The 27,874-nt window shown below is 40.0% G+C and overlaps 1 long non-coding RNA gene and 1 other non-coding gene across 2 annotated transcripts in view; both read left to right on the top strand.

Moving 5' to 3' along the window:
* Positions 1 to 3,528, top strand: part of LOC142127206 (uncharacterized) — a 174,971-nt gene extending 171,443 nt beyond the window's left edge. The window contains exon 4 of the long non-coding RNA XR_012685340.1: positions 3,519 to 3,528. This is a non-coding gene — a long non-coding RNA (uncharacterized LOC142127206). The remainder of the gene's footprint in view (positions 1 to 3,518) is intronic.
* A 23,418-nt stretch (positions 3,529 to 26,946) lies between these two features.
* On the top strand, positions 26,947 to 27,019 carry TRNAL-UAG (transfer RNA leucine (anticodon UAG)). Its single transcript has one exon. It is a non-coding gene; the product is annotated as a tRNA-Leu (tRNA).
* Positions 27,020 to 27,874: the final 855 nt, after the last annotated feature.

Here is a 27,874-nt window from a genome sequence, read left to right as displayed (position 1 = left end):
GAGCAGCTTCCTTCTCAATACCATGAGTTCCTGGACGTGTTCTCCAAACAAGCTGCTGATTCCCTACCGCCTCATCGCGATTTTGACTTTGCCATCGAACTGATTCATGGTTCCAAGTTACCAAAGGGGCACTTGTATTCTCTCTCTGGTCCCGAGACCAAGTCCATGCAAGCTTATATTGAGGAGAATCTTGAGAAGGGGTTCATCAGGCCATCTAAATCTCCTGTAGGTGCCCGATGCTTTTTTGTGTCAAAAAAAGATGGTGGACTGCGGCCCTGCATTGACTATCGGGGCCTCAATCAAATTACAGTCAAGAACACCTATCCTCTACCTCTCATCTCAGTGTTATTCGATCAGTTAAGAGGTGCCACCGTCTTCACCAAAATCGATCTCCGTGGAGCATACAACCTCATCCGCATCAGAGAGGGAGATGAATGGAAGACGGCATTCAATACACACTCCGGCCACTACGAATATCTGGTCATGCCGTTTGGCCTCAGTAATGCACCTGCTGTGTTTCAGGATCTGATTAATGAAGTGCTACGGGAGTTTCTCGATTGTTTCGTGGTCGTCTATTTAGACGACATTCTCATCTATTCCAAGTCATTAACTATACATCGGGGTCACGTCAAACAGGTCCTACAGAAATTGCGAGAACACCACCTTTACGCCAAATTATAAAAGTGCAAGTTTGAGGTGCAGAAGGTATCCTTCCTAGGTTACGTAATTTCTTCAGAAGGGTTCTCTATGGATCCAACCAAGGTCCAAGCTATCCTGGATTGGGTGCAACCAAATAATCTCAAAGCGGTGCAGAGGTTCCTGGGCTTCGCTAATTATTATAGAAGATTCATTCATGGCTTTGCTGATATTGTGGCTCCTATTGTCACCCTGACCCGCAAAGGAATGGATTCCGCAAATTGGTCGGCTCAAGCAATAGCTGCATTTGAAAACTTGAAAAAGGCCTTTGTATCTGCCCAGGTCCTTAGACACCCAGATCCTAAAAAACCGTTTGTTCTGGAGGTCGACGCCTCTGATGTCGGTGCTGGTGCTATATTATCTCGGCAGGACTCTCATACTCACCGTCTGCACCCATGTGCCTACTTCTCGCGTAAGTTCTCTTCAGCCGAAACCAACTACGATGTGGGCAATAGGGAACTACTGGCAATTAAATGGGCCTTTGAGGAGTGGCGACATTGGCTGGAGGGTGCAATACATCAAATCTCTGTTATCACAGACCATAAAAACCTAAAATATATACAATCGGCCAAACGCCTGAACCCCAGACAGGCCCGTTGGTCGCTGTTCTTTACTCGTTTTAATTTCGTAATCACCTACCGACCAGGTTCTAAAAATGTCCGGGCAAATGCACTATCTCGGAGCTTCTTGGCACACCATGTTCCAGTTACTAACCCGGAACCCATCATTCCTTCCATCGCCACCGTACCATCTGCTCCCTCAAAGTGGGCCAGAAAGTGTGGCTTTCTACACAAAATATTAGGCTCAGACAGCATTGCAGGAAATTGGGTTCTAAATTCATCTGTCCGTTTCTCATTGTTAAGCAGATCAATGCCGTGGCATTTAGGTTGAAAATTCCTGGGTCATTAAGGATACCAAACACGTTCCATTGTTCTTTGCTCAAGCCTGTGCTATACCCAAGTCAATCCCAGCTTCTAAGTCCGCATGTACAGAATCGGAATAAACCTCAAAGATACATAATTCAGAAGATTCTCGATTCTAAGAATGTGCAGGGCCAGGTGCACTTCCTGGTACAGTGGAGGAATCGCGGCTTGGAAGAGTGGTCCTGGGTCCCGTGAAGGAGACTTAATGCTTCAAAACTTTTAAGAGAATTCTTTAAAAAATTTCCTAAAAAACCTGGGTGTCGGGAATTCACTCCCTTGCACAATAAGACTTTCCTCTGCAAACTTTCAAGCGTTCTCTGAAAACCCACCTCTTCAGACAAGCTTATAATATTCCTCAACCACCCTCTTAACCTCACTAGATTACCCTATTACCACCCGTTACACAAGTCACACAAGACAACAACCCCCTGACCAACATTGTTGTGTGATGGGATCAATTAGCTTCCGAATCACTTTTACCTTTGCAGTTTGGCTGGACCGAAATGCAAAATGTAGACTTAACCTCATGTATCAAACTCTCATTGTCCCATAGATTGTAAGATTACGAGCAGGGCCTTCTCACCTCTTTGTTTGTTTTACCCAGTTTGTTTATTAGTTTATTGTGTTTGTCCCCAATTGTAAAGCGCTACGGAATATGTTGGCGCTATATAAATAAATGATGATGATGATAGGGGGAGACTCAATTAGATGTGAGGTGTCTCAGAAACATCCATGAAACACCTTGCGGTGGATATTACTACCGTAATTGCCAGCACTGTGCGCAGCACAATGTCTGTGTGCCACATTGCCACCAATTGAATATCCCCCATATTGTTACTTTATAATTAAATTAGTTTGGAGTTTAAAATTGTATTTAATATTCTTTCTTCATTATTAGATTTTTGTCTAAGGGTTTTTGAGTTCCTCTTAATTTTTATTGTGCATTTGTCTTTGTATGGGGTTGCCATTTCTCTTATACACATTCAATTATGTTTCATTGTCAGACCATTTCCAAACATAGATATATGTGATTATTTTTATCACACATTTTTTGCTTGTTATATAATTATATACTGCGTGATCTGTGCTTTGTACTGTGTTCACTTATTATTTTCCATATTTCATGTACCTATACATTTCCCAAACAGGTCCCAAGATTCAAGGATCCATACAAGAATCCAGTACCAGGTTATGAAAGCTACAATAACAGGTAGGTGAGAACAACACCATTTTAATATATATATATATTATGTCATGTCCCCATCACTATGTAGCCATGCTGCCTCCGACACATTCCATCTCCTGCTATGTGTGGAGGGGGGGGGACGGGGGGACGGGGAAAGGACAGAAAGTTGCTGTACTGGGGCCCCAAATTCCTCTTGCCGGCCCTAGCTGTAACTAGGGCTGTGTGAGAGGGGCAACCGACCAAGGCGACAACACTGAAGGGGGGGACAGTTTATGCATGTTTTAGTTTATTACGAAATTATGTCATTGATGAATTTACATGCCAGAAATATAAGTTTGAAGTACAGTAGTAGAAGATTGTTGTACAGTCTATAATTATACTGTACTTGGTATTTTTTCTGGGATCATATCTAATATATATATAAGCCTAGTGGCGTGTGTTAGTCTGTGTGTGTGTGTGGGAAAAAAAATCCAAGCTGCAGCGCCACCTGCTGGGCGGAGTTATACACTGACCTACTAAATTCTTAGTGTGTGTGGGAAAAAAAAACTCAGAAAGGGCTGAAATTTGGTATACTAAGATGTTTTTAATTTGTTAATTTAATTTGTTAATTGTTAAAAGTGTTTATAAAGATTTTAAAAAAATATATATATATTTCTTGAAGGAGAAGTGACAATTGGGAGTGATTGGTGGTTGCCGGGGGTGACAGTTGGGAGTCATTGGTGGTTGCCGGGGGTGACAGAGCGAGAGGAGTGTGATACTCAGGACCGCTGAGAGAGATCCCTGTGTCTGGATAGACATCTGGATAGATGTGGCGATAAAGATGAAGGATGAGGTGATGGAGAAAAATGATGAGGTGTTGACATGTGGACAAAACCACGTTAAAAAATGCCGCTTGCGTCGGGAAGTAACGCTCGTCTCCTGAGGAGGCCTGGGCTAGGCCCAAATGTATGACAAGAACCGTTTTAAACCCTTAAGTAGCTTGATTTGACTAGAATGCATGAGTATCATGCACGGGTTAACTTGTAATGCCATAAATACTTATACCTCACAAGGATAATCTGTCATTGATCAATTTACATGACAGAAATCTGAGTTTAAAGTACAGTAGAGGAAGATAGATGTGCAGTCTATGGGGCATATTTATTAATGACTGCATTGTTAACACAATCCCTTTCAATCCTTTTCACAAAGATACGGATTGAAAGCTTGTGTGTATTTATTAAAAAACTTCAACAGGAACAGCAGTCATGAAAGACTGCTGTTCCTCTGCTATCTTTCCTATGGTTACTATCACAAAGTGATCACCTTTGCGATAGTGACTGGAGGGGAGAGCAGTAAGATGAGGTGAGGGATTTGAAGATCCCTCTACTGCAATGCTCTCCCCATAGAGCAGACATTAACACTTCCATAGACAGTAATATATACGACATTACTGTATGTGTAAATGGATTTTCAGTACTTCTTAAATAGCAGTAAATGACAGTCCCCATAGACATCTACAGAGACTGCTCCGTATGTCGGAAAAAAATGCAAAGCAACAGATATCTATGATATCTGCTACAATGCACTGTTAATAAATGTGCATATTAGATAAATATGTGTCGGCCCTCCAAAGGAAATTAATGAAAAAAAAGCTACAATAAATAGGCCCCTATAAGCATACTGTACTTGGCCATCTGATGTTCTAAAGATTTATACCACAAGAGAATTCTGCCATTGGTCAATTTATATGTCAGAAATATGAGTTTAAAATATAATAGTAGAAGATAGGTGTGCATTATATAAGCATACTGTACATGGCAGCTTGTCTGAAGCATATGATGTCATAAAGACACTGCCTCACCTGCAGCCCTTTCACATGGTGGTCTCCATTTCACCCACACCCCCAGACCAGGAGGCAGACAAGGAGGGGGGGTTGGACTACTTCTCTCCCCACAGTGCACATTCACAGTTCTACCAAATGTCCCATCACTCACGTTCACATCTTTTGAAGTACATACTGTTAGGATTTTTAACCCATTCTCTATGTGTGTTCCTATCATCTATCGCCCACCTGAACCATACCAACAATTTCTTAAACACTTCTCTCATGGCTCCCTCACTTCTTATCGTCTGACATCCCTACCATCATTATGGGTGATTCCAACATCCCTATTGCTAATCAACGTTCCAATGCTGCTTCCAAACTACTCTCTCTAACATCCTCACTTTACCTCTCCCAATGAAATGAATCCACTACTCATCAGGATGGCCACTGTCTTGATCTTGCTCAGTTTCTGATTTCTTTAACACTCCTTTCCCACTCTCAGATCATCACCTTATTAGCTACTCACTCTCCCCCAGTTATTTTCTCCCCAGTATCAAACTCTTCCAATCCCTCTCACACCAGCAGGAATATTAACTCTATTGATTGTTAACAGTTTTCCACCTCTCTCCAACACCTTCTCTCCCCAATTTCTACATTCTGCTCCCCTGATAGGGCAGTACCTCATTTTCACCAAACCCTAACAACTGCCCTTGATCAAGTTGCGCCAGCGACTACATACTTGTAGACTTTGTTGCCAACCATGGCACACTAAAGTAACATGAACTCTACAAAAATTTTCTCACGAAGCAGAATGTCACTGGCGTAAATCTTGTACCTCTAATGATTTCATCACATATACTGGTATCTACCACTCCTATTGAAATGCTCTGGACACTGCAAATCAAACATACTTCCAATCTCTCATCTATGCTCAGGCTTCTAACCCCAAATGCTTTTTTTAACATATTTAAATCTCTTCTAAATGCTCCCACCCCAAACCCTCCAACTGCCATCAGTGCCCAGGATCTTGCTTCCTATCTCAAGGACAAAATAGATAAGATCAGACTTGAAATGATATCATCTCCCTCGACAAGCAACCAGCTCAATTCCTTTGTAGCACCCTCTAACACTCTCTGTTCATTTGATCCCACAAATGAAGAGTAAGTTTATATTCTCTGCTCATCTTCCTTTTCTACCTCTTGTTCTCTTAATCTCATACCCTCACAAATTGGTAGGTCCATGTCTCCTATGCTCATTCGACCTCTAACTAAAATCTGTAATCTTTCTCTCTCTACTGGTATTTTTCCATCACTACTCAAGCATACAGTGATTACTCCTATTTTGAAAAAACAAAATTCTGATCCAAACTTTCTCTCAAATTACTGCTCCATCTCTCAGCTCCCATGCCCCTCCAAGCTTCTCAAGATAATTGCCTACACAACCCTCACATACTTTCTTACAGCTAACAACCTATTGGATCCTCTTCAGTCAGGCTTTCGCTCTCAACACTCCACAGAGACTGTGTTGACCAAGGTTATCAATAATTTGATCACAGCAAAAACTAAATTCCATTACTCTCTTCTAATTCTCCTGGATCTCTCTGCTGCATTTGACACTGTTGACCACTTTCTCCTCATACAAACGCTACAATCCTTAGGTCTTGAAGGCACTGTCCTATTCTGGTTCTCGTCCTACCTATCTATTCACTCTTTCAGTGTTAATTTCTCTAGATCCATCTCTGCTCAGCTTCCTTTATCAGTTGGAGTACCACAAGGCTCAGTCCTAGGTCCTCTGCTATTCTCTATCTACACCACTTCTCTTGGAAAACTAATAATCTCCTTTGGATTTCAGTATCATCTCTATGCAGATGATACACAAATCTATCTTCTCCTGATCTCTCACCATCTGTGTTGTCTCGCATTACTGACTATCTTTCTGCCATTTCATCTTGGATGTCTTCTCACCAACTCAAACTCAATCTTTCAAAAACTGAATTAATAATATTCCCACCCAAAAACAGAAGCTTCCTGTCTGACATTTCTATTTCTGTTGATAACATGACCATAAATCCCACCCTGCAAGCTCACTGCCTAGGTGTAATCCTTGACTCACAACTATCCTTTGTTCCCCACATCAACTTCATATCTAAATCATGTTACATACACCTAAAGAACATTTCCAGAATACGCACATATCTCACACAAGACACTGCAAAAACCTTATTTCATACACTCATCTCCTGCATCGACTATTGCAATTCCCTCCTTACTGGTCTTCCCAAAATCAGACTTAAACCCCTACAATCTATTTTGCATGCAGCGGCTAGATTGATTTTCCTTGCAAACCGTTCTTCCTCTGCTGAGCCACTCTGTCAGTCTCTACATTGGTTGCCTGTTTTTCAACGTATCCAATATAAAATTCTTCTACTATCATACAAGGCTGTCAACAAAATTGCACCGACATACATTTCCTCACTTGTCTCAAAATATCTCCCAACTCGACACCTCCATTCTGCACAAGATCTGCGTCTCTCTTCCACTCTCATCACATCCTCCCATTCTCGGTTACAGGACTTTTTTTGGGCAGGACCCACTTTGTGGAATCCCCTCCCTCGCACAATAAGACTTTCCTGTAGTCATCAAACCTTCAAGCGTTCTCTGAAAACCCACCTCTTCAGGCAAGCTTATGATATTCCTCAACCAGCATCTTAATCTCCCTAGGTTATCCTATTACCACCCTCTACACAGCTAACACAAGGGATCAACCCTCTGACCAACATTGCTGTGTGATTGAACACACAGCCCACTCAATACTTTTTACCTTTGTATTCTAGCTGGTCCAGTGTGCAATATGATGTAGCTCATGCCCCTGTGTTTCAAACTCCCATTGTCCTATAGATTATAATCATGGGTGCAGGGCCCTCTTACCTCTGTCTGTATGTATTACCCAGTATTGCTTTATTAATGTTTGTTCCCAATTGTAAAGAGCTTGAAAAAAAATACATTAAGTTATTTAGTTTGTTTCGGGGTCAAATTGCTTGTAATAAATAACTACACTAAGCTAAGGAGAGACTGAAACAAAGGCCAAAAGCCCGTTCAATGACTGATCTGGTGACTGCATGAGCCCAGTTGTATGCAACCTTATGCTCTGTATGTGGGCTCAACATCAGAGTGAGGAATCAAGGGCGTAAGGGATAAGCGTTATCTCCTTTGTAGGGTGAGAAGGAAGACAGAAGAACCACACGTTAGTACATTCTTATACTAACAAATGACCACCCTCCAAATGCTAACATAGAAATATCTAACAAGTACACCATAGTGAAGGCACATTGGCAGGTAAGTCTTGAATATTTGCTACAAGAAGCAATACATTATTGTTGACTAAACACATTTGCCAATCCACATTCCAGAGGTGGCGGAAGGCTTTTTACAATGTGCTTTCTACGTGATATTGGAGGGATGTCATGGGCAAGAATACTTTAGAAATAATCACCTCTTTAACAATGTAAGCTACCAACATATTCTATAACATATAGAAAATACACTAATTTATCAAAAACTTTACTTAGGCATATGGCCTACTAGAGTTTGATAGTTTACATTGAGGTTCCAAATTGCCATTTTCAAAAAAATCATGTAACCTTAGATGTGATTTATCTGTTTAGTAAATCATGCTACATTAGCTGGAGTATTTACAATGTATACAAACAAACCCACCAAATGTTTTTAAAAAAAATAAAATAAAACACATGCATTATATGACCCAATGTTGAAACATAACATCCAAAACTAAATATAACATTCAGAGTGCAGTCACTTTGAAGTTAATGATTGTGAAAAAAGGTTAGCAATAAATTGAGCAAATACATTACTCTAATTACCAAGAAGCCACGCGTCTCCATGTGGCCTTGCACCCCCTTGCCTCTCTTGCTATCTGTGCCACGTCCCTGATTGCCTAAATGCAAAGTAGTCATGGGTCACCCAATTTGGTAACCAGGTCTCAAATCTGGAGAGATGGGTCACATATAGCCTGGACATTTATGAAGTTAAAATGCTTTCTGTTCAAATACAGAGAAGCATTCCCACTCAATGGAATCAAGGCCACATGTGTCCCATCTAATGCCCCTATGATGTGCGGAAAGCCAGCTATGGTGGCAAACTGCTGCTTAATGCGCACAAGTGACTCCTTATCAAATGGCAGATGTATAAACTGCGAGAGCCGCAACAGGAATGCCCTGAGCACAACTTTCAGAACATGACTGAAACTGGCCTGGGACATACCTGCCGTGACCCCCACTGTGGTCTGGAATGACCCAATTGCACAGAAGTGCAGTTCTGTCAACAGTACCGGTCAAAGGCGGTACTGCTGCCGGGATGTTGCGCATTGGCTCAAGGTCACTCTGCACAATGCGCAGGGTGTCCAAGATGACATGAGGAGTAAGCCGATAGTGATGGACAACCTCAGCATCTGACATCCCAAAGAGGCTGACATGTGGCCTGAAGATACACTCCCTAGGACGGCGATGTTGTACCAGTTGCTGGTTTGGACGGTGTGATGGATCGTCCTCCTCAAAAAACAGATCCTCATCCAATTCGACAAACTCCTGTGTGACAAAAGGAAGAATTTAAAATCAAATAGACTAGTTAGCTGAGACCATTACAGCTTTGTATTTCCTATGTAGACTCCAAACATGCAAATCATACTTACAACAAAATCATGCATCATATTGAGCCTTCATTTTTTAAAGTACAAAAAAAACTAAAAAAAAAACCTTGAGTAAATACTCAGACCGTAGTCAAAATGACCAAACACCATACCATAAACAACATCACTATAAATATACAGAAAGAGAAACACAACAGACAGAATAGTAGGTGGGAGTGGATACTTACCACACAGGAAAAAGAAAAGGGGACCTTGAATTAATAAACTTAAAGAATTTCACTGTGGGACAGCGCAAAAACACAGACGGCAAATCTGTTTGTGGTGAGAAAGAGAGACAAGAAAAGGGGAAGAATTTAAATACAAGCAAAGCTTGAGTAAATACTTAGAACGAAGTTGTCACGGTCCGGAGACTGGATAGGAGCCCAGTGACAGGGAGCAAGGCTGGCTAACAGGAAATGAGATGGAAGAAAGGTCAAACAAGCCGGGTTCGCTACACAGAGAGGCGTAGCAGTCCAAAGATTGAGGCAGAAGTGTAGTGGAGGGCAAGCCGAGGTCGGTACACGTGTAGTATATACTTATTTACAAAAAGTAACAAATTTCAACACATTACATCAAAAAGAAGAGATGCATATTTATTCAATGCCCAGAAAAGCAATTATCAGTTTATTAAGGATATTGCAAAATAAAATATCTATAGCCAGCAGTCTTCCGATCACAACACAATGCCTAAACTCCCAACAGAAAACAAGTGCAACAAATGGTGTTTTAAACGGATTCATAATTAAAGAAGTGTCTGCAGGTGTACATTCTACTGTGGTGCAGATGCTCTAAGAGAATGCAGTTTCTTTGTATGTTTGACCACTATGCTAACATGCAGCCCATAAAAGAATGGTGTCTGTTTATTATATTTATAAGTAAATGTACTGGAAAATCCCCTCCAATAAGAAATGCAGAGGTCATGGCAACCAACCAATCAATCAGCATACTTCCAAATAGTATCAGCTTTGGCAGAACTGTGCTAATTCTCAAGCCCAAAAGGGATCGGATCTACCAAAAAGTGGACGTTCCTTCACAGAAATGTGATTGTGGTTGATTGAATATGTAGATAGTTTGGGTTGATTGGTGGTAGGGATAATTTTGTCCCTATTTAGTTTTTTACAATGTTGAACGCTATGAAGATGCTCTGTTGACAATTCTTTTTCCCAGGTTTACCCGAGTAAACTTCTCCTGGCTGTCAATCTGGGATAACTGTTACAGTGCTGGCAGGGGCATGTAACCCTAAATCAGGGATCTCCAGTGATACTACTAGTTGTTCTGTTTATATTAAGTTTAGTTGTGCTTATTCTGTAACCTAGTAGTGTAGCTTTTTTACTGTATTCCTTCTTTATGCCACTATTGTGTACTTCCTCAATGTAAAAGTATATTGAAATGCATTAACTCCATTATATGTTACCATCTTTATAATACACCTTCTTTGTAACTTCAGTTTTGTCTGTATTTTAATATGGGGTTAAAGCACTATATGCATTGTATAGAGTAGTGCAGTGAGCGAAATGCTATATTTCACCCGTAAACAGGGAACCCCTTCTGAAATGGGCTTTCCTGCAACCCTTGAATTTCATTTAAATATAGACTTCACACAAAACAAAATCTTAATTTTGCATGGGGGTACATAACATGGCAAAATAATGCCCTAGTCTGCCCTCAGCAATGAACACCCGATCTGCACAGCTCCTTCAATGAGATTAGAATACTTAGAAGCAAAGTCTATGTACATGTTCCCAAAGAAAAGCATACCAAGTAGGAAGCCCATGCAGAGGAAATAATTTTTGTAGGCTACAATGAGGGCCAAGATGGATCTAGAATTTTGTGCCAAGATACCAACAAGATTACAATTTAGCAGGAGCATGATGATTGAGCAATTGAGTGTCACTCAAATGACATGGGATTTTACAAATAGTTCAGCCTGAACAACAAGCTCAATCAGAAACACAGGAAAGCAAGTAAAGTGACATTGAAAATGAATTAGACAATCCAGCTATTGCATGAAGGACAGAGTGTAGTAACTATACAATTTGAAAATTATTCAGTGACTGGTGTGGTACCCATTTTACTGGTGATGTCTTCCAAAATATGTGTAAACTCATGGGAATCAGTAGCAGACTTCACACCCCTTACCGACCACAAGCCAGTGGTAAGGTGGAGAGAGTAAACGGTACTATCAAGAACAAACTAGGTAAGATAATGGCTGAAACTGGGTTGGCATGGCCTGAGGCTTTGCCGTTGGTCCTCCACAGCATTCGAACCACTCCTAGACCTCCTCTTAATCTGTCCCCCTTTGAGATACTGTTCGGACGACAACCTCATTTGATCGTGAGTCCACAAGACGACTTAAAGTGTAATAATGAAGTGACTGTACAATATCTTATAAGAATGAGTAGACAGCTGAAACAACAACAACAAAAACTAAAAATGCTGTCACCTGGTATGCCAGAGACGAACTGTCATGATGTTGAACCTGGAGACTATGTTATGATCCGCAATTTCTTACGTTCAGGTTGTTTAACAGACCGTTGGGAAGGCCCGTACCAAGTGCTGCTGACCAGTACTACATCACTGAAGGTTGCAGAGAGAGACACTTGGGTCCATTCCACCCACTGCAGGAGAGTCCATAATCCGGAGAAAGTGCAAGACAAGACTCAGACCGACGACATAGAGCTGTCACTTGTGAGACTGTTCCGGGAGACCTAAAGCCTGCAGTTGAGACACCTGAACCAGAGACGTTGCCTCAGAACTATCTTTCCAGCGATGGAGTGGCGGTTTTTGTTTTTCTTTTGTTCCAGGATTTTCCTTGTTTTTACTTTTTCTAGGACATTCTATTTTTGTGAAGGAGAATGGAGGACGGAGGAGAGTTCTGGGAGTGATACGGATGAAATGGAGGCCGAAGAAAAGTTAATAGGATATCCTGAGCAGCCCATTATCAAACTTGGTCCAGGGGTTATGAAAAGGTCTGCTAGCTCAGGAACTCGGAGGCAGTGTGAGGGGCTATTGTCTGATGAGTATTGTATCTGCAAGTTCTGCAACTCCCTAGTTGAAGAGAGATGCATCCAACGATGCCAGTCCCCCAGTACTCTGAATATAGGCGGGCATCCTTTGGAGGATTATCACTCCCTGGTGGGTAAGGTGCTAAACCAAACCGAGTGTTGGGTGTGCTCTCACGTGCCTCAAGGGCAGCATAACATAGGACTAGTGCCATTCCCGCTAAACATATCCGAAGTACTCAAATTAAGGGGTGGGAGGCCCATAGAAGGGAGGTACAATAACACTAGGTCCCCTAGTCTGACGCTTCGACAATACTCCATAGGCAGATCTTTGCTGTGCCTAAACATATCTCATGCAAAGCGCCTGGAGAATTGGGAGGCTGACCTATCAGATCAGACAATGGCTCGCCACACTCATTTTAGAGAGAGACCCACAAGGTCACTACTAGGCAGGAATGCTGATGGAAGTCACAAGTTAGGGCGTATAACCAAACATAAGAAGGTATCTATTGGAAAAGTCTCTACAGATAAATGTGAAAATATCATTAATGCCGACACGTGTCTAGAGCAGATGGAGACACTAGGCATGGGTAGTTTTATCAAAACTCTGTGTGATATAATTCATGGGCATACTGTTCCTTATGTTCTCCCTGATGATGTGTATTTTGTTTGTGGGAGGAAAGCTTATTCCTGGGTGACTCCGAGTTCCAAGGGCTTGTGTTTCTTAGCTAAACTGGTTCCTGAAATCATGACTATTACTCATGAAGAAATGGTAGATATTCACAAGACTACATCACCACCATACATACACATACAGTATGAACACCGTGGCAAGAGAAATATGATTCCTGGTGAGGAACCCATAGCTACAAAATTGATTAGTGAAACTGCTGGTTTCCAAGTTATGGTTGCTCTAGATCTCACCAGGACCGCTCGGGGAACATTAAACTTTAAATATATCCAAGACCTAGCTAAATTAATAGATAATATCACCGAGATGTATGATGACACTTTCAGGTATACTGGAAGGGAGCTACAAGCGTACAAGAAGGAGTTGGTGCAACATAGACTGGTACTAAATTATCTCTATTACTGGTGGGTACTGTGTGACACTGGCCACCCAGTTCGGTGTCAAATGTTGCACGTACATTACTAATAATACTGATGACCCTAAAGAGGTTATAGACCGGAAGATGGATGAAATTTTGCAGCTGAAATGGGAATTTCGAAAGAGCCATAATTCTTCGTTATATGAGGTCGGGGAAAAGGTGGCGGGTTGGTTTTCATGGTTGAACCCAGCAAAATGGTTCTCCGGTCTGGGGGAGTGGGTACAGGAAATGATTGCGAGTGTAGGTAAGCTCCTTCTCCTTATACTGGGTGTCATCTTAGCAATTGGTTTAGTTGTCAAATGTGTTCCTACTGTGTTGAAGTGTGGAAAACGGTCTCATAAGAGTAACACTGAGAGAGAGACTGAAAGGGTGGTACCAGATACCGAGATCATGGTCTGTGGAGAAGTATTGTACAATCCTGAACTTGAAACGGTGATTGGGTGATAGTTTATTACACTATCAAAGGGTGGAACTGTCGAAGTCAGTAAATTGGATAAAGTCATTTCAATTAAAGTCTAGCAAACTTGGTTGTCATTGTCTGAAAAGATGCGTACGGTACGCATCGACGTACAAGGGCACGCTACGGCGTGAAAGGGCGTACGCATCCACTACACGTGGCAGCAACATTAATTGGTCTTTTACCATACATTCCACAAACACGCATACTTATAAAATAGTACACATTAATGGTAGTTGCAACACATAGTCAGTTATGTCGAAATATATTAGTATTTATGTGTTATATCAAAGTTACATGCATATTAGTGAAATACACGGAACGGGTTAAAGGAATAACATCATGAGTGGTATCATAATGAACCTTGTTACATATCCTACTGTTTGGTGCGCTCTGCGAGGGAATCGCAGAGTGCATACGCAAGTTATGAATGATAGGGAATTATGAACTACTTAAGACTAAGGAATTCTGGCGGGAAGAGCAGAGCATACCCCCTGCAGAGATGACCCCCTCCTTTGGATTCCTTAGGATGAACCAGCCAATGATTGACGACCCCTTGGACATTCCTGAGACCCGGACCAATAGATGCAAGCCATACCATCTTCATTGTATTACTGTATTTGATTGTGTATATAAGCAGCAGCTTGTGATCCAGAGGGCAGACTTCTTGTCCCCAGACTTCAGGATTGAATGACTGCACTGGATCCAGAGCGCCTGCGATAAGTAACGGCTGTATTTACTATTACTTCGCTTGAGCATATTTTTTCCACTTATTGCGAATAAATCTTTGTGCGTTGGAAACACAAATCGAGGTTCGACAATCGTTATTGGTTAGCGAGCGTACGCACATTAACAAAATTTTGGATGTTGGAGAAGGCATTACCTCGAGTATCCCACGCTGGGATGATCGCCAAACAAACAGAGTGATCGTTGGGGAGCTTTACATGCTGTTGTACTACCTACTTCTGGTAAGTGCATTTCACTAAGCGGTTTTCGTGTGGATTCGGACGGAATAAGATGAACATTTTATAAAGTGTTTATCATACTTACCAACTAGAGGGGACGTGACTAGAGGGCAGGAGGGGGCGGGACGAGACCAATCGCATCATTTTGGCCCCGCCCCCTGCAAAACTGTAATTTGCGTCGCGGGGGCAGGGCCAAAATGACGCGATTGGCCTCGTCCCGCCCCCTCCCGCCATCCAAAATGGCGTGATTCACAGAGAATCGCGTCAAATGACGCGATTCTCGGTGTGAGATTGGGATGCGGGAGATATGCCAGCTTGCCCGGGAGACTGACCCGAATTTCGGGAGTCTCCCGGACTTTCCGGGAGAGTTGGCATGTATGGTGTTTGGAGAAATTGCCTCTAAAAGTTTTTCACTATACTGGACTGCTTTTATGCATATGTTTTACATACATTCAACCAGATTATAATTACGAGAGGATTGATTATATGTCTTCATGATATTTTGGTATTTAAAATCCCTGGTTATTCCATTTTCAAATTTAGAAGATTTTAAATATAGGAGGAGATTGTATATAAAATTAATAAACAAAAAGGTATGATTATGGAAAGAAAGCAGAAAAAATATAGGAGGGACAAAGAGGATATGAACAGGGGGACCACACATAACCCTAAGCCCCATATGAACATAGATAGAGAAGAGGATCAAAAAGAAAAAAGGGCTCATGAGCATTATAGATACGAAAGAAATCCAAATAGGTGGTTGTATAATGCATACCAGAATGACACTGATAGAAAAAGAGAGCTGACCCCTAATCTGAGAGATGTTACCAAATATTATGATCGTTCAGACAGAGGTAGTAGATATGATTACGATAATGAAGAATGGCGTGAAGTTAGAAGAAGTAAACATAACACCAAGAGGAGTCCCAGAAAAGTTAACAGACGTTGGGACCATAGGAACAGATACCCTATACAAACTAGGAACATATTTGAGGTCCTCAGACAACAAAGTGTTTTTTTAGAAGAATAAAATTGATCAATAAGAGATGTAATAGGAAAAGGGGCAAAAGAGCAGGGATTAAATTAAAGACTAAAAATAAAAATAAAGTCACAAGAGAGGAAAAACATACAACTTGTCTTAATAAAGAAGAAAAAGAAGTAGGTACTGATAAAGGAATTAAAATCTTTAATCTAAGTAAACATGTTATATCAGAGGATGAAAAGAAAGTATTGACTAAGGGGCTAAAATTCGCTCCTTCTAGCATACCAAACACATTTAATTTATTTGTAGATCTTCAAAAATTCATAAGAAAAATTTCCATTTTTTAATAAAAATTCAGGCCCCCAGGAAACAGAGGAAAAAAATAATGATATAAAAGAGTATGCCTTTAAGAGAAAATCTACATTCTATCCTCATCAGTGTAAAGGACCGTTAGTAGAAACATTTGAAACCCTAGTTAAAGAGGATTTAAGAAACATGAAATGGAAAAAAGGGAGGTGCAATCTAACTAAAGCTGAACGGACAGCATTGAAAGAATTAAGAAATAATGAATCAATAGTAATAAAACCAGCCGATAAAGGTGGGAGTATAGTGGTTCTAATTTTGGAAGATTATGATCAAGAGAACTATAGACAACTCAATGACTCTCAAACATATAAAAAGTTGAGGGCAGACCCCATCGATAAAATCATCAAAAAGTTTGATCAGTTATTGTCCAAATATGAAAGTAAGAACATCATACCACCCAAGGTTAAAGAATTTTTGAAAATCCAAAATCCCTCTATTCCTGTGTTCTACACTTTACCTAAAGTGCATAAAAGTCTAATATCCCCCCCCAGGTAGACCAATAGTCGCAGGGATAAATGGAATAACCTCTAACCTATCGCACCTGTTGGATCATTACTTACAACCTTTTATGTCCCATATCAAATCTTATTTTAGGGACACAATGGATATGCTGAACAAATTGAAAGAGATTAAATGGCATGATTCTTACATTTTAGTAACAGCAGATGTAAGTGCCCTTTATACGATAATAGACCATGATAAGGGAATACAAGCAGTAAAATACTTCCTAGATAAAATGGACATGAATGAATCCCTAAAAATGTTTATCTTGGAAGGCATAGAATTTATTCTTAAGAACATCTTTTTCTGGTATGGTGGAAATTTCTATTTACAAAATTGCGGAACGGCCATGGGACCAGATTCTCCCCCAGTTACGCTAATATGTTCATGGGCTGGTGGGAAGACACCCATGTGTGGAACCACTCAGCCATGGGGGCGGATCTGGTCTCATGGTTTAGATATATCGATGATATATTTTTCATTTGGAGAGGGGACCAAGAATCCCTAGAAGTGTTCTGTAAAGAGCTTAATCTGAACACATTGAATATCACACTAACATTTGAGATCAGCAACAGTACAGTTCATTTTTTGGACTTGGAAATTAAGATTATAGATGGCAAACTAATTACAGATATTTATAGGAAACCAACAGATTCTAACTCTCTTATCCCAATTGATAGCAATCATTACCACAAAAGGCTAGAGAACATACCAATGGGCCAGTTTAAAAGGATTAAAAGGAATTGTACAGAACCTCATAGGTTCCAAGAAAGAGCACAGGAACTAAAAGTCAAGTTTATAGAAAAAGGGTACAATGGGGATGAATTAGAACAAATGATCGAACAAGTTAAGAATATAGACAGGGATCAGTTACTTATTCCGAAAATAAAGGATAAGATTCCTAATAATAGAGATCTAGGAATCCCATTTATCTCTCAATATTGCTCACACTCGAGAGAATTTGAAAAAATCATAAAACGTCATTGGCCCATCCTTATGAGAGACCCCATGCTCAATGGAGTTATCCAACAACATCCAAAATTTGTATATAGGAGAGCCTCTACCATAACGAACCATGTAGTAAAAAGTTGTTTGAAACAAAGGCCAGATATGATTATTAAATCGCAAGGTTTTTATAGGTGTGGAACATGCCAACCCTGCCGCACAGTTAAAGGGCATGGAAAGAAAAGGGAGGAAGTGAGATCCTCCACCGCAGATTATGTACATAATATAAAAGATTTCATTACGTGCAATTCCACCAACTGTATCTATGTGTTGGAATGTACGTGTAATAGACAATATGTCGGGAGAACGTCTAGAAAACTCAAAGAGAGATGGAGAGAGCATATTACAAATATTAAAAATGGTTATGAGCAACACTCTCTATCGTTACATTTTAAAGAACAGCATAACTGTGATGTTAAAGGAATTAAATATTTTAGTGGGATACAAAAGATATCAGGGGATTGGAGGAAGAAAGACTCAGCAGTACAGTTGGCACAAGCAGAAATGAGGATGATTTATCATATGGACACACTCATCCCTAGGGGCCTTAACAAGGACTTTGAGACCAAATGGTTCCTAATGTGAGTTAGTCATCCCGGTCTGGTCATATGTTTACAAGGGGTCACACATTTTAGACTTGAGTAGAAAGGTTGTACATAAAATATATCCACCTCTTTATTATATAAATGGTATGTTTTATTATACAAATGGTATGGTTTATTATATACATGGTACTTATCATCATCTAAGCTTATAGCCCATGAGCACTATAAGAAGCAGGTTTGCCTAATGGATATAGATATTTTGGGCGAATATAGATGTTACATTTGGTTTTGTTATACTGTTAAGTTGTATTGTACCAGCAATGTTCTGCTCCCCGTTTTCAGTACATATTGGAAAATAGGGTGAATAGAATTATGTTTACTATTGTTTTTATTCAGTCTCTGTCTGTTTTTATTTGGTATGTGACAGTCAAGATATAATCTTAGTTTATAGACTTTGCGGGGATTGTTCTCATTAATGTTACACAGAACACCTGCAGACGGACCAGCTATTAGTTTAAATAGCAAGGAAGAACCCATCCTCCACAAGCCTTGAGAAAGATTCATTCCGAATCGAAACGCGTTTGTTGGTTGTACATGAGGGGGTGTCTCTTACCTTATATTACTGTTCCCGTGAGTTGCAGGCGATTCCGTGGATAATATATATATTGCATATATTCCATCGTATGCGGGTAAGGGCACATCGGATGAGAGTATTTTATTGTATTGAGTAACATGTATGTCCTTTTTTATTTAATAAACTATTTTATGTAAGAGTTAATGCACTATTAGCATTTTCTTGTATTTCCCGTCCACTATGACATCCGGCTGATCTTTATTACGAGATACCTGATATACCTGAATCCTAGAAAGTGATTGTGGGAGAAATACATTGAAGCTATTCGTAAAAGAAAAATCGCTGTTAAGTGCATAGGATTGTTGATCGGCGAGGAGTCAGAGGGAGTGACCACCCCCCTTGTTTCTTTCCTGCCCGATGATTGGAGCCATAGGAGAAGGCGCTACCTCGAGTATCCCACGCTGGGATGATCGCCAAACAAACAGAGTGATCGTTGGGGAGCTTTACATGCTGTTGTACTACCTACTTCTGGTAAGTGCATTTCCCTAAGGAGTTTTCGTGTGGATTCGGACGGAATAAGATGAACATATTATAAAGTGTTTATCCATTTGGAGAAATTGCCTCTAAAAGTTTTTCACTATACTGGACTGCTTTTATGCATATGTTTTAAATACATTCAACCAAATTATAATTACGAGAGGATTGATTATATGTCTTCATGAGATTTTGGTAATAGGCGCCATTTGTGGCGGGATTGTAGTTTAAACATTGGAGCTTACAGTCTAAATCCCCTAAAACTAGCAATGATACCGCACATTAAAACTAACATAAAAAATAAACATTGATAACATAACACCAATTTTGACTATATATGTCTATATATATATCTAATATATAAATGCTTAGTGGCGTCTGTCTGTGTGTGTGTGTGTGTGAAAAAAAAAACCAAGTTGCAGCGCCACCTGCTGGGCAGAGTAATACACTGACCTACTAAATTCTTAGTGTGTGTGGGAAAAAATATTCAAAAAGGGCGGAAATTTGGTAGGGCTCAAACTTATTTTCGTGAGGTAATTTTACCTTATAAACACACATTAAAAAGTTCGCTTGCGTCGGGAACTAATGCTCTTCCCCTGAGGAGGCCTGGGCTAGGTCCAAATGCATGACAAGAACCTTTTTAAGACCTTAAGTAGCTTGAATTGACTAGAATGCATGAGTATCATGCACGGGTTAACTTGTATATATATATGTGTGTTTAGCTATGTATATTATATTAAAGCTTTAATTAGATTACATAAATATGTGTGTGTGTGTATATATATATATATATTGTGGCAAGAGCCCGCTATTGCAGAGGCACACGCGTACAACTTCTTCCTTTTAATGGTTCTTTATTGTCAGGATGGTAATAATGTTTTTACAGCGTATACTTGCACAGCAATTATGGAGACCCTCAATGCTTGCTATACATAGTCCAGCTCCCTGTCCAGATCAGCCAGCTAGCCCAGCGTTGATCTCCATGCACAAATGATATAAACAAGCTTTTATACCTGATACTCCTCCCCCAGCCTTAGCTTGATGGACAGGTGACACACCCACCTTCTCTTTAAGAGGAAACGCCCATCACTGGCTCTGTAATTCAAACAGACACACCCTGTCTGTTTGCTGAGAGGAAGGATTTCAAGTCATGTAAGTTAAACCAAATTTAAACTATTTCTTTTCATACATAGGTCTTTACATTCAATCCAGGTGCATTACTGCACAAATGTTTTACTCTACTTCCCTGCTTTCTCTGCATATTGCCAGCTAAATGCCTCCTTTTGTTACATATCCCTCCCCCTAGCGTCTCCAAGTAGGGGGACGCGGACTTCGCGAGGAGCGCATATTTTCCTGACAACGCATCTGCATTTTTCTGTAGAATCCCCGGTCTATGTTCTACTGAGAATTTGAAAGGTTGCAGTGCCAAGAACCAGCGGGTTACCTTGGCATTTACCTCCCGGTTTTTCTGCATCCATCTCAATGGTGCATGGTCTGTTATTAAGGTGAACTCTCTGCCTAGGAGATAATAGCGAAAAGCTTCTGTAGCCCATTTTATGGCGAGACATTCCTTCTCCACAGTGGCATATTTTTGTTCCCTTGGAAGCAACTTATGGCTTAGGTACAGGACAGGATTTTCTATTCCATTCTTCTCCTGTGACAGGACTGCACCTAAGCCAGCACCAGAAGCATCAGTTTGGAGGAAGAACCTCCGGGTAAAATCCGGTGCTTGTAGAACTGGGGAGGAACAAAGAGCTAACCGAAGATCAGACCAGGCGGTTTCTGCAGAGTCAGACCAGGTTAATCTATCTGGACAACTTTTTTTTAACATGTCCGTTAGTGGAGCAGATCTTGTGGCGAAGTGGCTTACAAACTGCCTGTAGTAACCTACTAAGCCTAAAAAGGTTCTTAACTGTGACTTTTTCTCCGGTCTTGCCCAATTTTTGACTGCCTCCACTTTGTCTAGCTGGGGTTTGACATGCACACGACCAACAACGTACCCCAAATATTTGGCTTTTCTCATGGCTATGGCACATTTCTCTGGGTTAGCTGTTAACCCTGCTGACCTTAATGAAGCTAAGACCGCCTCAACTTTGGCTAAATGTGATCCCCAGTCTGGGGTATAAATCACTATATCGTCCAGGTAAGCGGCTGCATAAGCTGTGTGAGGTCGTAGCAATTTATTCATGGCCCTTTGGAAGGTGGCAGGTGCCCCATGCAATCCAAAGGGTAGGACTTTATATTGATAGAGACCATCAGGGGTGGAAAATGCAGTCTTTGGCTTGGCCGTGGAAGTCAGGGGAACTTGCCAATAACCGTTTGTTAAATCAAGGGTTGTCAAATAATTGCTACCAGCAAGATTTTCCACTAGTTCATCCACACATGGCATTGGATAGGCATCAAACTGCGACATACTGTTTAGGCGCCTAAAGTCATTGCAGAACCTAATTGTCCCATTGGGTTTCGGGAAAAGCACAATGGGACTATTCCACTCACTAGTGGACTCTTCAATCACATCTAACTGGAGCATCTTCTCGACCTCCTTTCCCACGTCCACCCGTCTGGCTTCGGGAATACGATACGGCTTCTGCTTTACAATGACTCCTGGCACAGTGACAATGTCGTGTTCGATTAAGGTAGTGCACCCAGGAAGGGAAGAGAAGACATCCCTGTTCCGGCGAATCATTTCTTCAGTCTGTTGTCTCTGCTGAATGGACAAAGCTGGCTCTATGGGCACTTTAGACTTTTCAATGGCAGTACTCACTACCTGAGGAGAGGTTTCCTCATCATGCCAAGGTTTAAGGAGGTTAACATGGTATATTTGCTCCTCCCTTCTCCTACCTAACTGGCGGACTCTGTAAATGACAGGACCGACAGCCTCTAGAATTTCATATGGACCCTGCAAATGGGCGTAAAGTTTGCTTTCCTTGGTGGGAACCAGGACTAGGACCTTGTCCCTAGGCTTGAAAGATCGAACAACAGCACTTTTATCATAACTTTTTCTCTGTTGTTCCTGAGCCTCTTTTACATGTTGCTGCACAATGGGCCCTATTTTTTCTAGCCTCTCATACATTTGTGACACAAATTGTACCAGATTTGGCTCCCTGGGACCTTGCTGCTCCCACCCTTCTTTTAACATATCCAAGATACCCCTGGGCTGTCTCCCAAACAATAACTCAAAGGGACTAAACCCTGTTGAAGCTTGAGGTACCTCACAGATGGCAAACATCAAATAGGGAATAAGAGTGTCCCAATCTTTTTTTTCTTGAGCCACTGCTTTCCTGAGCATGTGCTTTAATGTGCGGTTTAAGCGTTCCACCAAGCCATCTGTTTGTGGATGGTATACAGAGGTGTGAAGCGCCTCCATTCCCTTAATCTGGCCCTGGTCAGAGGGTGTGGTGCTTGGGAAGATTTAGAAGAGATTTATACGCATCAAGGAGGCATTTGGGGTTAGAAGCCTAAGTGGAGATCAGAGAGTGGAAATATATATAGTTGGTTTTGTCCAAAAGTATTTTACAAGTTGTTGTTGATAGCAGTATATTTGAGGAAGTCTTCAGAAGTATGAAACTTTTTCCAATGACATTGTTCTTTGTGGAAGAGTGTTTGAAGGTGAAATGTTTTATTTGTGTACCATCGCTGAGATAGTGGTCAACAAAGAGAACAAAGAGTAGCTGGAACCACTTGATATAGAAATTACCTTATAAATAAATGCTAATAATTATATTTGTTATTTTCAGCTTTGATTTGATTTTAGTGCATGGTTATTTCTTTCCCTGATTTCCTATACATATATCTATATTGTGTGTATTATTAGATATAATAAATATTGGCGCTCAAACTCGAAGTAGGAGAGTAAATAATAATATAGATCACCAATCTTGGTGTACACTTTTCTTCATAAGAGTAGGCAGCCTCCCTCTTAATTTTCGGATGGTACTCCGATCGAGAAATAAGTATTTGTAAATATAGAAAGAGGGATGATGGCGCCAAATCTAGTAGTGCTAACTGGTACAGAGCGTCCAGACAGTCAGTATTACTGTATACAGAAATATAAATACAGAGTGTTCAACATGTCAGGCTGGTGTAAACAGTATAAACCAATGTTCATAATTCCTGATCATATGCCGAAATGCAGACAGAAGAAAGCAGAAAACAACGTTTCAGATGTATCCGTGACAATCAGTAGCAAGTGATAGATGGCAACGTACCAAAAAGATATAAATAAACAGCTTATCTGTATCAGAGGATCTTGGAAATGAGCTCCAGTCAGCTTCGAGAGGTCAGGAACAGACGTGTAGATATCTTATGTAGGTATATGGTAACTGGAACATCAGCCACAGCACAGTCACTGCTCACAAACTCCACTCATACGGTGTATTAAGAGAGGAAAAAGCCATATAGTGTAGTACTTATGTGCAATAATTTATTCAGCATGTATCATAATAAAATACACTCACAATATATATAAGGTTTAAAAGCTTATCTGTAAATCCTGTGGACATAGGATACTGCTACACGATATAGATCACTGGGATGTATAAGAAGTAAACACCAATGGGCTCCACACAGAAGTTCTCAATGGGGTAACTTTCCAGGGATCAGGTAGACAGTCCAGCCTTATGTATACCAGGAATAGTGTATGTAGAACAGCCTGTTCTACATACACTATTCCTGGTATACATAAGGCTGGACTGTCTACCTGATCCCTGGAAAGTTACCCCATTGAGAACTTCTGTGTGGAGCCCATTGGTGTTTACTTCTTATACATCCCAGTGATCTATATCGTGTAGCAGTATCCTATGTCCACAGGATTTACAGATAAGCTTTTAAACCTTATATATATTGTGAGTGTATTTTATTATGATACATGCTGAATAAATTATTGCACATAAGTACTACACTATATGGCTTTTTCCTCTCTTAATACACCGTATGAGTGGAGTTTGTGAGCAGTGACTGTGCTGTGGCTGATGTTCCAGTTACCATATACCTACATAAGATATCTACACGTCTGTTCCTGACCTCTCGAAGCTGACTGGAGCTCATTTCCAAGATCCTCTGATACAGATAAGCTGTTTATTTATATCTTTTTGGTACGTTGCCATCTATCACTTGCTACTGATTGTCACGGATACATCTGAAACGTTGTTTTCTGCTTTCTTCTGTCTGCATTTCGGCATATGATCAGGAATTATGAACATTGGTTTATACTGTTTACACCAGCCTGACATGTTGAACACTCTGTATTTATATTTCTGTATACAGTAATACTGACTGTCTGGACGCTCTGTACCAGTTAGCACTACTAGATTTGGCGCCATCATCCCTCTTTCTATATTTACATATATCTATATTGATGTACGTATATGCATTGTGACATCATATGTAAAGCACAAGTTTTTATACTTGGTTTTAATGGTACAGCTTTAATATTGTACGGTGATTGACTTTAGAATACTGTAAAGGTTTTCTTGAGAATGTTTGTGCTAAAATAGATTTGAGTAATGCAAAAGCAAATGAAAAAGTAAGTAGCATTGGGTAAATGCTAGGTAATGATTGTTGTTTCTTAGCAAGAATATTTAAGATAAATACAAGAGAGTTAGATGGCTTTTTGTAAGTTTTTTAAAAAAAGTTGAGTTATGTTTTTTTAGAGAAGCAGGATTGTTTTAGCAACACTGCATAAAAGGACTGACATGTATAAGCAAAATGAAGAGTTGTATTCAAATTATTTCTAAAGCTGTTAGCTAAAGCCATTTATTTTCATCTGATAGGAAATGTATGCTAATGAGATTTTAAATATGTGTTAAAAAATTACAAGTTTTTTCTTTGCTAGCAAATCAACCTGTCACTGTCATTCAGCCTATATCTGTGTTGATTTATATTTTTTTTATATAAACATGTTCGTCTTCTCATTTATAGAAAAGAATGCTCTGCCAAGTAAAAAATAACGGCACTGAGGTTCTCATTATGTTTTATGAAGTCCCCATCATAGATAGCGAGAAGCCCTATCTAAGGTGTAAACGCCCGTTTTCGCCAGAGATAGGGCCTGTTCTATCCTGGTTCTCATCCTACCTTTTGTCAGGTGCCGTCTCCGCACTCTCCACAGGCGCCGGAGACGGACACCTTCTCTCCGCAATCCACGTCCTTTTGCCTTGCAGCAGGACGCTATCTCTGCTCACCTGTCTGCAGCCAGCATGTCTGACCGCCAAAATCTCCCTAACCCAATCAGGAGGAACCTTAGGGTTTTCATGCTTAATAATCTAGTTGATAATACACAGTTTATTAAACTAAGGTTTGGTATGTATGCACATATGCAGTTTATTTGAATATTTTCTCATGGTAAATGCATGAAACATTTAAATAGAAAACATTTGAAGCCAATTTATGAAATGGTGAAAATCCCTATTGCTGGTGAAAGCAAGTCTTTTTTATCACAGCTATAAGGGTAATTTTAATAAATGACCCCAATTACTTCCTAATGTTATTTATTTTCCCCCTACATTTTATGTCAGGCTTAGGATATATACATTTTTCATATGTAATGTGATGAGTGAAACCTATAGTAAGTAGCATATGCTTTTAATTAATATTCTGTACATTATACTAAGTTTCTGATCCCTTAACACTACTTTCCCCCCTCTGGGATCACAACCTTATCACCTGCAAGCTCTCCTCCATTACTCTAACCTCTCTGCTGTTGAACTCTACAAAGCCGCCTAATACTCACAGAAATCTTCACTCTATTAATATTCAAAAACTTTCCATCTCTCGGCAACAAGTTATCTCCTCAATGTCTACATTCTCCTCTCCTCAGATTGCTGGACAATATTAACCAAACTCTTGCAACAGCCCTTGATCAAATCTCTCCAGCTAACTTTTCACACTCCATGTCAACTTTAATATCAGCCATAACACAACATCTTCAAAAAAATTGGATTAAATCTCATATCTCTCACATACACCGATGAGCCACAATATTAAGACCACTTGCCTAATATTGTGTTATTGTTCTGCTCTAACATATATGAAAAATAAGTTTCCCTTTAGTGACGATGTAGTAAAGGCAATGAAAGTTTTTAACTACAGAAAATGTATGGAAGGCTCCTTTTTTTTGCTTTGCTCCTAATGAGCTCCCTAATTGTGTGGAGCAGGGCTAAAATTAAATTTATTATTGCGAAAAGAGATTATTAACATGAGATAAAGGGAAGAGTGCATTTTAGCCTTATTTGCAGGATCAGTGGTACAAAACCAAAGCATTTCATTGTGCGCATTGAGTGTGCTGCGTAAACTGTGTCTAGGTGACGGGTCCTCTTTAACTGCAAATTAGCAAGCTTAAAATGTACCTAAGAGAAATAATAAATAGAAAGGCAAAGTCAAACAAAGTATTATTATTATTATTTGAATTCTTCTGGCACACTTTCCAAAGGTATGTGTGATAGATTGTGGAAGAACCTATTTCCTTAATCTAAATGCAACTCTGCTAGAAAATGTTCCACAAGAAAAGACTGCTAAATTGTAAGCTTTTTACTTGATATGTGCTTTTGGCACTCTTTCCAAATATCTCCAAATATCTCTAAAACACCTGGAGAAGACCGCGTGGCCTAATGGATAAGGCGTCTGACTTAGGATCAGAAGATTGAGGGTTCAAGTCCCTTCGTGGTCAGGAACATTTCTTTCCTCATGAACTTAAAATTACCAAACTCTGTTTTAATTGACTCCATGAGAGTGTTGCAAAACATTTACATTTCAAAACTTGATTTCGACCAAAATTTCAATGAACAAACTCAAGTCTTTGAAAAGTCTACATGCATATTGGCACAATATGTTGAGTTATCTAATGCTAAGGCAAAAACTCTTTCTGTTTTTCCCTTCATACATTATTTTGCACAAACATAATCCTATGAAAAACTGGTCAAGATGTATAATTTCTGAAAACAAGTCATAGGATTTTAGTCCATTCGTGGTCAGCAAAAGTCATCCTCCTTTGATTAAAAAAATATTCTCTCATAACTTATTGAATAGCTGACGTTAGTGTGTGCTGCATATGGCTTAAAATCAACATAACTCAAGGTTTTTACATTATGGCAGAGCTAAGCTCGGAATATTTGTCATGTGCAATTTGTAGAATCAATTAATTATAATAGTCACATTTATCCTTTGAGGAGTACAGTATTTTCCAGCGAGCCCTAGAAAAAATGATCAAAAATGGGTCATGAATATAAGTCTCCAAATGGAGGCCATAAAATATTGTTTCATGCATCCAAGATGGAAAACAAAACATTCAAGTTCAGGAAAAAACAAGGACATCCGATCACCAATGTTCAGGAAGAATTGCCATTAAACTTAGAGCCCTAAACCACTCAGTAGATTTTATAGCTTGCTTAACAGAATGTAAAACTATTACCCAGTTAAGTGAAAGCTTGTAACAAATCTAGGTTTTGGCATTTCTTAAAGCTGAACAATATAATGTTCTCCCATAATCAATCAAAAAAATTAAATCTTGAATCTTTTTGCTTCA

The sequence above is a fragment of the Mixophyes fleayi genome, unplaced genomic scaffold (genome assembly GCF_038048845.1).
Source record: "Mixophyes fleayi isolate aMixFle1 unplaced genomic scaffold, aMixFle1.hap1 Scaffold_29, whole genome shotgun sequence".
NCBI classification, from domain to species: domain Eukaryota; kingdom Metazoa; phylum Chordata; class Amphibia; order Anura; family Limnodynastidae; genus Mixophyes; species Mixophyes fleayi.
The sequence above is the reverse complement of the archived record's forward strand: the minus strand, read 5'-3'. Positions and strand labels throughout refer to the sequence as shown.